This window comes from Python bivittatus, unplaced genomic scaffold, assembly GCF_059951505.1.
Source record: "Python bivittatus isolate LINGU-HERP-01145 unplaced genomic scaffold, Pbiv_v1 ctg000980_np1212, whole genome shotgun sequence".
In the NCBI taxonomy this organism is placed as follows: domain Eukaryota; kingdom Metazoa; phylum Chordata; class Lepidosauria; order Squamata; family Pythonidae; genus Python; species Python bivittatus.
The window spans coordinates 64,121,160-64,133,847 of record NW_028277125.1 but is presented as its reverse complement, the minus strand read 5'-3'; the positions used below and the strand labels follow the sequence as shown (position 1 = coordinate 64,133,847).

Below are 12,688 nucleotides of genomic sequence, written 5' to 3'. Positions count from 1 at the left end.
ACTTCCTTGCATTTAAACCAATTGTTTCTTGTCCTGTTCCCTGAAACAATTCTGCCCTGTACATCCATTTAAATAGTTGAAGACGGCTATCATGTCTCCCTGCAGTCTTCTTTTATCCTGGTTAAATAAATCCAACACCTCCAAGTGCTCCTCATATTTTCCTTCCCAGGCCTCTTTTCATCTTTGGATGCTCCAGTTGTGAATATCCTTCCTAAAATATAATGTCCAGAAATGGATGCAATATTCTGTTTGGTCTAACCAACACATAGTGAAAAGGAAAAATTATATCTCTTGATCTTGACACTATAATTCTATTAATGCAGTTTAGGATTGTACCTACGTCTTCCTTCCTTCCTTCCTTCCTTCCTTCCTTCCTTCCTTCCTTCCTTCCTTCCTTCCTTCCTTCCTTCCTTCCTTCCTTCCTTCCTTCCTTCCTTCCTTCCTTCCTTCCTTCCTAGATGTATTACATTGTTGGCTTTTGTTCAGCTTCTTATCCACCAGGAAACCCAGCTTCTTTCCACACATAATGCTACTTAGTATGGCTTTCCCCACCCATTACTTATGCCTTTGATTTTTTCCAACCCAAATGAGAGAAGGCATTTGTCCCTGCTAAAATTCAGCTTGCTGGGTTTTGCCCAATATTCCAGGTTGCCAAGATTCTCCTGAATTTTGATAGTGTCCTCTAAAGTGTTGGCTATCCCCATATATTTGTGTCATCTGTGCATTTGCATATGGAGCATATCAAATCATTTATAAATCTGTTGAACAGCACAGGATCTAGAACATAACCTTGGAGAATGCTACTTACCACTCCCCTCCAGCTTGACATGTAGCCACTGGTGTACCTTTGTTGGGTATGATTGTTCCACCAGATCCATATCCATCTAATAGTAGCATAGTCTAGCCCACATTTTATGATCTTTTCAGTAGAATTTCATGACATTTTATTGAATGCTTCACTGAAGTGAGGGAATATACCATCCATTTCATTCCCATGTTCAGGTAGCCTGAGTACACTATCAAAAAATGGAGATTAGCCTGGTTTGGCACAGGATCTGAATATTGTGGAACCATCTGTCTCTATTTTTTTCTGTCCCTCCTACAAGATCTCACAGGATTGGAACACTCCAGTTTCCATCAATAAAATAATTCCATCTCATGGAACCCAGAAGGTACCTGCCTTCTGGAACAGCATTCTGGAACCCTCCCTATCTGTGCCTGCCCTGTGGAACAGCATTCCCCTGGGATCCAGATGGCCCCCACCTTGCCAGCCTTTAGGAGGCCTAGTTCTTTTTTCAGGCACTAGGCCAGAATGTTGTGTGAATCTAAGTGTGGGTTATGCAAGTTATTTGTCCCTGATGCAGCATGTTTTTATTAATATTGCCCAATATTGAGAAAAAGAAAGGTAATTTTCAAGACAAGTAACTGAGTAAACCCCTTCCTTCCTTCCTTCCTTCCTTCCTTCCTTCCTTCCTTCCTTCCTTCCTTCCTTCCTTCCTTCCTTCCTTCCTTCCTTCCTTCCTTCCCATTTTGTTCTAATTAAATCATTTCCATGATTTTTCTTTACTTTCTTTTCTGTTACTGATTTAATCAGCAAAAACTGAAGTTATGCTTTCAGTTATATTGGAAATACAGTTTCAGAGCTACTCATCAGCAACATTGGATGAGGATAAAGTAACTAGTCATAAAGTATTCCTGTAAAATTTTATTTTCTAAATTAAGCTGGATTCATATCAGGATCTGTGATGGAGCCTACCTTAGATTTTCAGTGGAACAATATTTGTTTCTAGAGATAAATCAGGTGAAGTACATGTGACTGTTGATTCTAGATCTTTTGACTTTTTCTACTGTTTGACTGATAAAATACCAAACACACCATGCTTCTATATACTATAGCTGGGGCTACTTCTTCATAATGGTTTGGTTCCTAAATAATAAAACTTTTTCAAGAGGATAATGTTAGTTCATTTCTGTTGTGTTGTTGTTTTAGGGAATATGCTCTATATAATATGTCAATTGGTTCTTTTTGCATCATTTTTTATGCTAAACGGAACATCTTTTAGGGTTTCAGACAGAGTATTTCCTAGCCCTAAATGCTTGAAATTTAATCTAGGATATTTTGTAGGCAATGTGGTATCTCCACCCATGAACTTCAGCCTTTTCCTAGAAGCATTTTCAAAGTCCCACTCATATTGTGTAATATTGTTAAGAAACTCTTATACACTTATATATTGATAGCACTGTATAGGCCTAGGCTTTTCCAGTAGAGCTGGTAAAAAAAATGTGTCTACCCACCTTCTGGATGGAACAAGGCAAAGGGATCATATCGCACCTATTCTTGTTCAGCTGTACTGCCTGCCAGTTTTCTTCTAAACATGATCCAAGGTATTTCATGTGACCTATAAATCCATAAGAGGTGTGAAGCCAAGCTGCATATCTATAATTCTTTGAGGGGGCTTTTTAAAATACAGAATAGCCACTTAGGTTGATGAAGCTGAAGACAGGCAAAGGGAGAGATGATCTTTTTAATCCCTTCTGCTTATGCCAGTTTCCCAATGGAAAAAAATAAAACCCGTTACATCTGTCACCATTTGGGAGCAATACAAATTCTCTTTCCCATGCTGGTATTCCATTTCAAATTACAGTCCAAGCATCTCATTTTGTATAGTCTATAGTTTTTGAAAATCTATTAAAAATACTGTCCTGGCTTAGATCTCTAGTCACTTTTCATCCCCAAGGAGATCTGGGAAGTCACTGCAGCTTCAACTTCAGACATAAAGTGAAAACATTTTAAATGCTTTAACAGGCTTCTTATATATTAATTAGATTGCTATGCTATTGTTGTTTTGCAGCACATTTGGTCACTTTTTTTTTTTTTTGCAGCATAGCCTAGTGCATATTAATTATAAAGTGCTGTGAACATCCTCCCTGTGAAACATGCCTTTATTTTAATGTAACTCAATAGTGCCCCATGAGGTATTTATTAAATTAGCATACCAAAAAACCTGAAAAGGCCAAATCTGATCTTTTGTTCCCCAGTGCATACCCAATAGTTAAATATTGCAAAAAGTTGGTCAAGTTGTAGGTGGTCATCCCTTTTATCATTCAAAAGCATGATTTTCTATGTTATAGGTATATAGTTTATTTCAGAAATGGAGGACATTAGACAATGGGGAAATGGGAGTTTTTACTAAGAGACTGATTTAGTAGATCAGATGCCCAAATTTTAGATTTTTTTCCTAGCGTAGGTGTTCCTAACAACATCTGATCAGAAAACCAATGTGATCTCTTTTAGACCATCTTTTCTGGAATGAATTCTATCTATATTCTGAAGCTCCAGATGAGTACTACTGTTCTCGTTGTTTTCCATTTTTGTCTTAAATAAACTCCTTTATATGTCGGCATATATATATATAAAAGGGATTTTTTCTCTGAAACCTTCCTGATATGCATGAATGCATGGTCTTACAGCAGCTACTGCATTTATAGTTTTTCCACATTGTTTTATTAAATTCTCTTAAAGTTTCTGGACATTGAACAAGATTTTTAAAAACATATTTTCCTAGAACTAGGCTGCATTTGGCAGAAGGATTTAGATCTCACCACTGAGCAGGCTACAGTAGAATATCAATATGGCAATTATACATGTCAGTGTATCCACAACATGGTCCTTTGCACCTACTGTTAAGATATAGGTGATAAAATTAGATATAAATATAGTTAGGCATAATGACATAAGTATTGGAATTAGGGCTTTTTAAGAGAATACTTGACAAGAACAACCTGACATAATTAATCACAAAACCAACTATGCACAGGTGATAACATAGAGGTGATATGGGCAGCAGAGGTACAGATAAAGAGTTGATTTATATAATGAAGCTTATCAAAGAGAGAAGGTTATCCAATCTTATTAATTAATTTTGCCATCCAGAGAGAGGAATTCCTGAAAACAACAGACCCCAAGTCAAATGCATGGACCAGGACCAGAGAGAAAAGAAATCCAAGAAAGAATCTGGACTTGGCACATAAAAGAATTCTAAACCAAAAATCTGGAGTGGAAATTTAATATGGCCCACAGTGTTTCATAATTTATGCAATCAAGACCTTGCTGTAGTCAATGAAATACTGTAACTGTAAATATCCAGTTGGTATTCTTTTGTCTTTTCAAGAATCTCATATCTGCAATGGTGTCTCTTGTTCCTCACCTTTCCTGAACTCTGCCTGTGCTTCTGTGCAGGTATGCTTTTAGTCTCCACTGAATCAACCTTGAGTAGAATCAACCTTTTCTTGATCAGCATCAATTCTTGATGGATCCTTCAGCATCTTTTAGCATTCCAATTCAGGGCTGGAATTTTCACTTTAACTCTTGTAGCTTTTGGAAACAGATCTTGTTCTTCCTCTAATATTTTCTGGTTTGATTTCCTTGCATGCATTATTATAGTAGTTCTCTTTGTCTTACCTTGCAGCACCTTGAAAATTTTGGTGCAGTTCCATAATAGCCTCCCTTGCTCCTCAGGTATTTGCTTCTCAACATTTCTGAGCGATTTTGAGAATTTCTTCAGTCATACCGATTTTGCTTTTTCAACTTTTGCAAATATTTCTTGCTTTCTTTCCTTCTGGTGCCCTGTCATTAGTATTCAATGAAGCAAATTGATTTTGTAGGCATTCTTTAAATCCTGGTGGTATACTTTCAAGGTCATACTTTGCTATATTCATTACCAGCTTGCTCTCTTTTCCAACTTTAGCTTGGTTTTTTGTATACCACTAGTTGAAGATCTGTACCAAAGCCTGTTCCAGGTTTTCTTTGTTGATGTTCTTAAGCTTTCCCATCATTTTTGTTCAGTACATTGGGTGAAATGCATGTATACAGTAACACTTTGTGTTGCTGGAAAACTGTTTGAAATAAACAGGTTGATGGTCTTGCAAAATTCAACCAAATGTTCTTCAGCTTCATTTCTCTTATGAAGCCATATTATCCCACCAGACAGCTTTCTTTTTTGTTCCCAGCTTTTGCATTCCAGTCACCCATAACTATCAGTATATTGTTTTGCATGTTCTGTCAATTTCAGTTTGTCCTTGTTGGTAGAAGTGATCAATCTCATCATCTACTGCATGTTGATGCATATACCTCAGTAATAATCATGTTGATGGGCATTTCTCAAAGCTGAGTAGAAATTAAGTGTTCACAGACTGAATTGGATTTCATTACAACTCTTGCAAGGTTCTTCGTTATTATAAATGCAACATATTTTCTTCTTTATCCTTCATTTTCTGCACAATATACTGTGTGATCATCAAATTCAAAGCGCCTGATGCCAGTCCATTTCAGTTCATTAACATCAAACAGATCAACTTAGTGCCTTCCATTCATCTTGACCATTTCCAGTTTTTTTCTGATTCATGCTTCATATATCTGATGTTCCAATTTGTAGGACTTCTTTACTGCTTCTGACCCTCATTTCATGCACAGGTACATCAGCAGTCAGACAACCAGAGGGCTTTGCTCCAAGCACATCATAAATGCCTGCTTTACTCTGAAAAGTCTTCAGCATTTCCCCAGCAGCTTATTGAGTGTCCTCCAACCCGACAGATTCATCTGCCAACTGTATATCACAATTTGTTTTGTTTTGACTATCCACTGGGTTTTCTAGGTAAGATAATGAAGTAGATTCCCAGGCCTTTATTCTATGCAGTGTTGTGGCTTTTGTCACAGAAATCTAATTCTCCATCACCAACAATGTCCCATACTGCTTCTGTGCAGCTGGATGATTTGTCTTAGTCTGGCACTTCAACTGAGACCTGTCCATCTTGGCCAGTAGTCGATTTACTAATAGCATACCTCTCATCATCACTGATATATGCAAGCCCTCAGAACATGTCAGGCTGCAAACCAAGCAAGGATATTATAAGTATAGTGTTGATTATTTTCATATATTTGGTGTCTGTATTTCTCACAATTAGAAATATACTTGGAGCAGATCTGTGAGTATGTGTGAGGATGCAAGTAAATAAACAAATGAATGTATGAGACTTCTGACTACTTTCCAAACCTCAGGTATAGTGAAGAGCAGAGGGCTGAATAAGCATTTCAGAGGAGAGTACTGTTCAACTTGAGGTGTGAATTGGGGCAGAATAATCCAAACAATTTGTGGTAAATTCATTGTCATTCAGTGCCTAGGCAACAAGGTGTGTGAGTTGAAGAAACAGGTTGCAAATTGGCTTCTAACATATTTGGCCTGCAGACACAATGCTCTTGTACTTGGTAATTGGATACAAGCTAAGAGAAAGGGAAAGAATCTCTGAACATGCTGGTAATGTGGAAAAAAATTAAAGAATCATAGAGAGTTGGGAAAAGTTCAATGGCTTCTCTATTAAAAGGGAAGGAAAACGATTTGCAGCAAAAGGCTTTGGAACTGTTAGGGACACCTCCTTGGGGAGACAGGGATGGCAGACTATCATCGACTTTTTAAGGACTATTATAATGAACAAATGCTAGCAGAGAAGGAAAGGGTGGTATCCTTGCTGCAAAGCTTTGTTCATGATTTGGGGGAATGATATGAAGGCTTACAAAGACAACGTGAGGATTCAATAGTTAATTACAATCTAAGATGTGAGGAAGAGTGAGAAAATAAAGCTTGGTAGCAAAAGGAGAAAGAAATTAGCAATTTTTAACTACAGATAATGATTCTGACTCAAACTGCCCAGAGGACTGAATTAGATGTTCTTATACAATTAGATCAGACATTGGGGATAGCAGCTTAGTTAGGGGAGCAGGTTCAAAAGTTGCAGGGAGAATATAGGTAATTGCAGGGACGCAAAAAAATAGTTAAAAATTCTTAACTAATTCTTAAGGAATGAAAATCAGATCCAAAATTGCTATGTCATTAACTGAAGGAAAGGGTGCAACAGAGGACTCTTCAAATTGCTAGCATGGCTCGGGAGCCATTTGAAGATGTTGAACATCATGATTTAAAACTATTAGATTATGAGCCAGTAGGAGCTTTAACAGTTGCTACTACTGCTAGAGATGCAGCCACAGTAACTAGTGCTTAGAAGAAGGAGATGCCATCTGATTTTAGAGCAAAGCAGAGATAGGGAAAGGATCTGATGGAATATTGGCAAGAATAGCAAGAGGATGGGAAGATAGCTTGGACTGTAGAAGAGTTGTGAGAACAGACTACCGGATTGGACCCATGGTATAATAGACACAGAGAACTGTGGGAAGTTGGAGAGCAAGGAACTTTGACTGCAAGATGGCAGGAGGTAATAATTCAGATGAGGCCACTTTCAGAAGAGGAATCTAAAAATGTTCAAATAGAGCAGGAACTCATAGAGGCAGGAAACTAGGCAAGATCCTGGCTTAAAATAGCACTAAAGAAGAGTTTTTGTCTAAGACAGAGAAGGTAGAGGCATTCTCTAGCCAGACAGTAGAAATTCTGTCAGGAGGTAAGCTGTGTTACAGAGTAAGCTTAAGAATAGAGAAGAGAATATGTCTCTGTGGGATAAACAGCCTACTGAACATTTGCAGCACAGGGTAATAGAGATGCAGGAATTGGATCATTATAATTCTCTTTTCAGATGTATAGAGCAGCAAATAATTGCATCAAACCCAAGGAAAATTATGTGTAATTTTATACATTTTTAATATTACTGTGCACCTTCCCTCTTGATGCAAATTGCAATGATTACGCCTTGTTTTATGTAAACTGGTCAACTGCAAATGGAGATGTGCTATTAATTTGTACAGATGCTATTCTGTTAATAAGATTTGGCATAAGGATTTTCAAAAACATTAAAAATGATTATTGGGCTTGGAAAGGCTTCATGTAAATTATTATTGTGTTTTCACATGTGCACATGTGTCTTAAAAACTACATATCTACTGAATTGGGATTGGATAACCTAAGAAGAAAAAAAAATGCATAAAATGCATAAAATGAGGACAGTATTTTTTTTTTAAATCCTTTACTAAAACTAATGTTAAAGCAATGCCTCAATATAAAAAACAACAACAATGAAGTACCATAATTTTTCAATTAGCACAATATTTCCTTGGGCCTGTAATGAAGCAGAGTATCCAGGAATTGTGGTGTGTTGGTTTTTAAAATATTCCCAATACAAGATTTATATCCAGATGGATATATATACCATCTGAGTGCACTGCACTATCAAATTGGAGACAAGTTGATAAGGGTAAAATATAAAACCAGGATATTTTCCATTTGGAGAACAATATTTTTAATACCGTAGTTACTGATTATCCAATCTTATATCTGCAAGGACTAAAAGATTCCAAGAAGTTCAGGAAATAGAGCTCCTATGTTTTATCAAGTAAGCCCGGCATGAAAGTAGCAATGTAGCATGACAATAACAATGTCTCTTATTCATATATTCTATTTTTGAGAATGATAATAATAATAATACTTTAATCTCAGATAGTGTTAGCAGTCTCCCATGACAGCCTTTTGATGAGAGCCTTCAAATGTACTTTCCAAATGTGCACAGCAACCCAAAACCGTTGTTTGCTTAACCAGGACAGGCACATGTTAAACTGGCTGAATATAACTGAAGACAGCTAATCATAATGCCTCTGAGGGATGAGGCATTTATTGTAGAGAAAATCACTTCCTTCCATACCCATAACATTCCCTGATAACCATACGTAGGATTGGACATTTAATCTGCTTCAATTTGCAAAAATGCTGTGTTGTGATGCTTTATTGTTTGTATGGTTGATTACTATTTACCTTTCAATGTTCTGTGAGTTCCTCTGAGCGTCACTGGTAATAATAAGAATAGAAATAAAAGTCCTCACTCATCAGTGAAGTTCAATGGATGGTTTTGGACTAGTCTCCATCGCTGGCTTAACAATGCTTTGTAGCAGTATATTGTTCTAAGGGAAGAAAAAAAATCAAATAATTCCATGTCTTCTGTTGTAAATGGCTGAAATAGAATATGACAAATTAAATTTAAAAATCTTTTTTTTTCTTTTCAGACTTATGCCCTACTAACATTTGATTCACCTGCTGCATCTTTTCTAGAACTAGTAGAGCTATTTTTACTCTGATGCTAAGTGAAAGCAAATGCTAATACTGATACAAAACTTAATCAGCAATTAAAATAACTACCTCTGTATAGAATGTCTTCTCATGGAAGAGCTTTGACTTGTTTCCAATGATAGATTACCAGACAAAGTCCTGATACAGCATTGTTCTGCTAGCAGCTGCACACAATTAGCACAACACAAGTAACACAACTAAAGTACTCCTTAAGTGCTACAATCACTTGTATCATATCTTACACAAAATCATATGCAATGGCTTGCAAATATGTGTGCAAGGATAAAGACATAGTTTCCACATGTGGTTGAAGCTTTGCTATACAAGAGGCAGCAGGATTGAGTATACAATGACTATAAACATTCCCACAGCATTTGAAATCTCTTGCATTATGGCTACTTCAATTCCAGACACTTTGATAGCTACTATTAAAGTTATATCGATTTTTTTCTATCTGGTGGCTTGGGGATGGGGTTTCCTTTACTAACAATCTAGAATTATTTTAGAAAAATAAATATTTTTTATGATTTTAAGAATGTTTCTTTTTGTATTGAACCCATATAGTTTTGATTCCTCATAACTCCATGATGTTTGAGATATTCATAGACTGGCCTACAGCTAGAAAGTGTAAGTTCTATGGTAACCAGTAGCTTGCTTTCCCCCAGAATTTCAGACACATTAACATTAACTAATTCTGTTTCTAACATTTGATTAATCTGGGAAATAATACTTATTCCAGGATATGAAATAATGAAGCAGGATTTTTGTGTATATGTCTATTGTGTAATTTTATTTAGCTAATATGCAACTCAAAAACTAAATCTGGTCAGAAATTTGCTTATCTGTGAGGTTCTTCTTTCTGACATGTAGAAAGCACAAGCAAAATCCAATTATTGGAGAAGGATTTGAATAGCCTCTTTCAAAAAATTGACAATAGAAAATCCATCTGCAACTATAAAGAGAAAGGTACTTTTCATTGATATTAGGAAAATGAATAATTTCATCAACAAACATTTATAAAATATTGCCACACAAATTTACATATAAAAAGTGCTCTGCACAAAAGCTTTCTTGGCAAGTTGGTGAACTATTCATTCCATTAATTACTTGTCTGCTTAAAAAAAAATACAATTATAATTTATAGGTCATAATATTACTGGCAACCACTACTTTGGTGTTCGCTTTACTGGGCTGAAAATTATGGGACTTGATATCAATTACATCTGCAGACCAGGAGAAACTTGGCTACACAATGCCAGATGATGCTTTCTTTAATAGAGGCATGGTTTCTTCTAATAGGTCTAATTTAATTTTTTTTTAAATCTTTATTTTGAAAGTTTGTGCAGTATATTTTTTTCTCAAGAACTACATAGTTAATTCTACCTGAATTCTCTCCAAGTACTATTCAGTACATGCTGTTTTTTAAAATCATCCTCTTGGATATAAGGCTATTGGTTTTTGTAGATGACACATGTGTTTTTATTGTTCTTTTAAAAAAATTAATAAAGTTATTAAAAATTATATAATGCTAGCACTAGCATGTTTTGTTAGTAATATTTATACTTCATATACTGTATGTCTTATTCTTTTTCATATGCGTTCATTTTCCCTTGTGTCTTTTGGAGGAGATACTAAGGTTTTCTCTTTAGTGAATAAGGAATTGTTTACTGTTTGCTCTCATTTAATTGTGGATATACAAACAGAATCTAGCTTCTTTATTTTCTGCTTTCCTAACAGAACTCTTATGACTGAAGTTGTGTGTGTTTGCATGTGTGTGTATGTGTGTGTGTGAGAGAGAGAGAGTGAGAGAGAGAGAGTGAGAGAGATATTTAGCTTATGTTGTCCCTAGTACCCACTGTTGGCACATTTTTCTTGAACTCATGGTCACCTGATACATAACCTTTTACCCTGTAATCTCATTTCCAATTTAGAAATTGGAAGAGTCTATGACATAAAGACAGTTACTTAAACAAAGCATGTGCTAAAGGAGATGACATTACTTGTCTTTTCTTGTTGTGAAAGTGTGACCTTTTCTACTGTGAACCTTTACTCACTATATATTTAGAGTAAAGAAGAGTAGTTGCAAAGCTATATTTAGAAATAGAGATGAACATTTGGGAATCTGTTAAAAACAGGGAAATGAGAAAGTTCTTTTCTGTACAGATTATCATGTATTTTAACTTAATTTAATATTCTAATTTTGAGACCACCTGACTCCTCAATAACTGTAGGCAGCTTATGGTGAAGTAGAATTTTTAAAGTATCAAGGAAAATAAGAGATGACTGACTGGAAGACCAACTCATAACAGGAAGAAATAAAAACAAAAAAACAAGGGGGTCAACTAGCCATCCTACCTAAAACCTGGGAGAACAACCAGGTTTTCAGCAATTTGTGAAAAATCAATAGAGTGGGAGCAGTAAGGATCTCTGGCAGGATATCATCCCAGAGGACAGGAGCCATTACAGAGAAGGCATGCTTCCTGGGTCCCATAAGATGGCACTGTATATGAAGAAAACAACTAATTTCTGTTAAAGGGGGGAAAGCACAAGTGAATGTAGAGAAAAACCATTTGCTCTGTTGACTCTTTAATTGAATTTCATACATTTTGCAGTTTGCCTATCAATAAAAGTATAGCAGGTATCTCTGCTGTCATAAGAAAACCTACAATGTGAGAGCAGACAAGTTGCTTCAGGGCTTGTAGAAGTGCAAAACTGCAAAGGTAAGATGCTAATACCAAGGGGAAGTTCTTTAGCATCTCTGCAGAGCTGACATGTGCAGTCTCAGCACTGAATAAAGCCATCCTGACAACAACAAGGTAGAAATAGGAATAAGATTAGAGCACAAGAGAAAGAAACCTGCTGATAGAAGATGAGGCAGCATACAAATGGGTTAAAAGAAGAAATGGACGAATAGCCTCATTGGCTTCTCCTCTATTAGTCAGAAATGCCAGCACAATTGAATTTAACCTGAGGGAGCAACTTGTGTAAATTGGGTCAGGGGAGGGCATTCCTGTGGCAGTGGGACCTTATAGAGCTTAATTTTTAAAATAAAACATAGAAATGATAACGTCACGTCATTTGACTTGAACGTCATTCTCCAAACCTCCCACTCTGATAACTAGAGAAGGAAGGAGGTTACCTGACAAATGAACCACTCATTCTGTTAGATATTTTCTACATCTGATCACTCTATAGAATGGTCTTATTGGCTTACATTAATAACCCATTTTACATGGTCAATTTTGTTACAGAAACATATTGTTTGAATGTTTCCTGCGGGACCTCAAATGTAAGCTTTGAAATGTGGATGCCACTTACAAGTGCTCTAGAGATTTGCAGAGAATAAACCTTTAAGGGTGCAAAGTATTTACACATCACCTATGGTCCAATTATAAATAAAGATTTATTGAATAAGAGGACAAAGGAAGGTAAGCTAGTGCTATCCATAAAAGTAATCCTACACTAGAAAACTGGTGTAGCTAGGCATAAAGCCTATTTCAGCTTCAGTAAACTTACTCAGGAACCTGATTTTACAACAAGTCATGCATCAATTTTAAATATCAGTTTGCCTGGGACTCCAAAAACAATTGGGTGCAGTGGGACATTAGGAAAGGCACTTATGCTAT

At 36.2% G+C, this 12,688-nt stretch overlaps 1 long non-coding RNA gene across 3 annotated transcripts in view; it reads right to left on the bottom strand.

Annotated features, from left to right (window-relative positions):
• LOC112540964 (uncharacterized) overlaps positions 1-12,688 on the bottom strand; it is a 39,188-nt gene that overhangs the window by 17,981 nt on the left and 8,519 nt on the right. For all 3 annotated transcript variants that reach the window (XR_015794432.1, XR_003085003.2, XR_003085002.2), the window contains exon 2: positions 8,751-8,896. This is a non-coding gene — a long non-coding RNA (uncharacterized LOC112540964). The remainder of the gene's footprint in view (positions 1-8,750; positions 8,897-12,688) is intronic.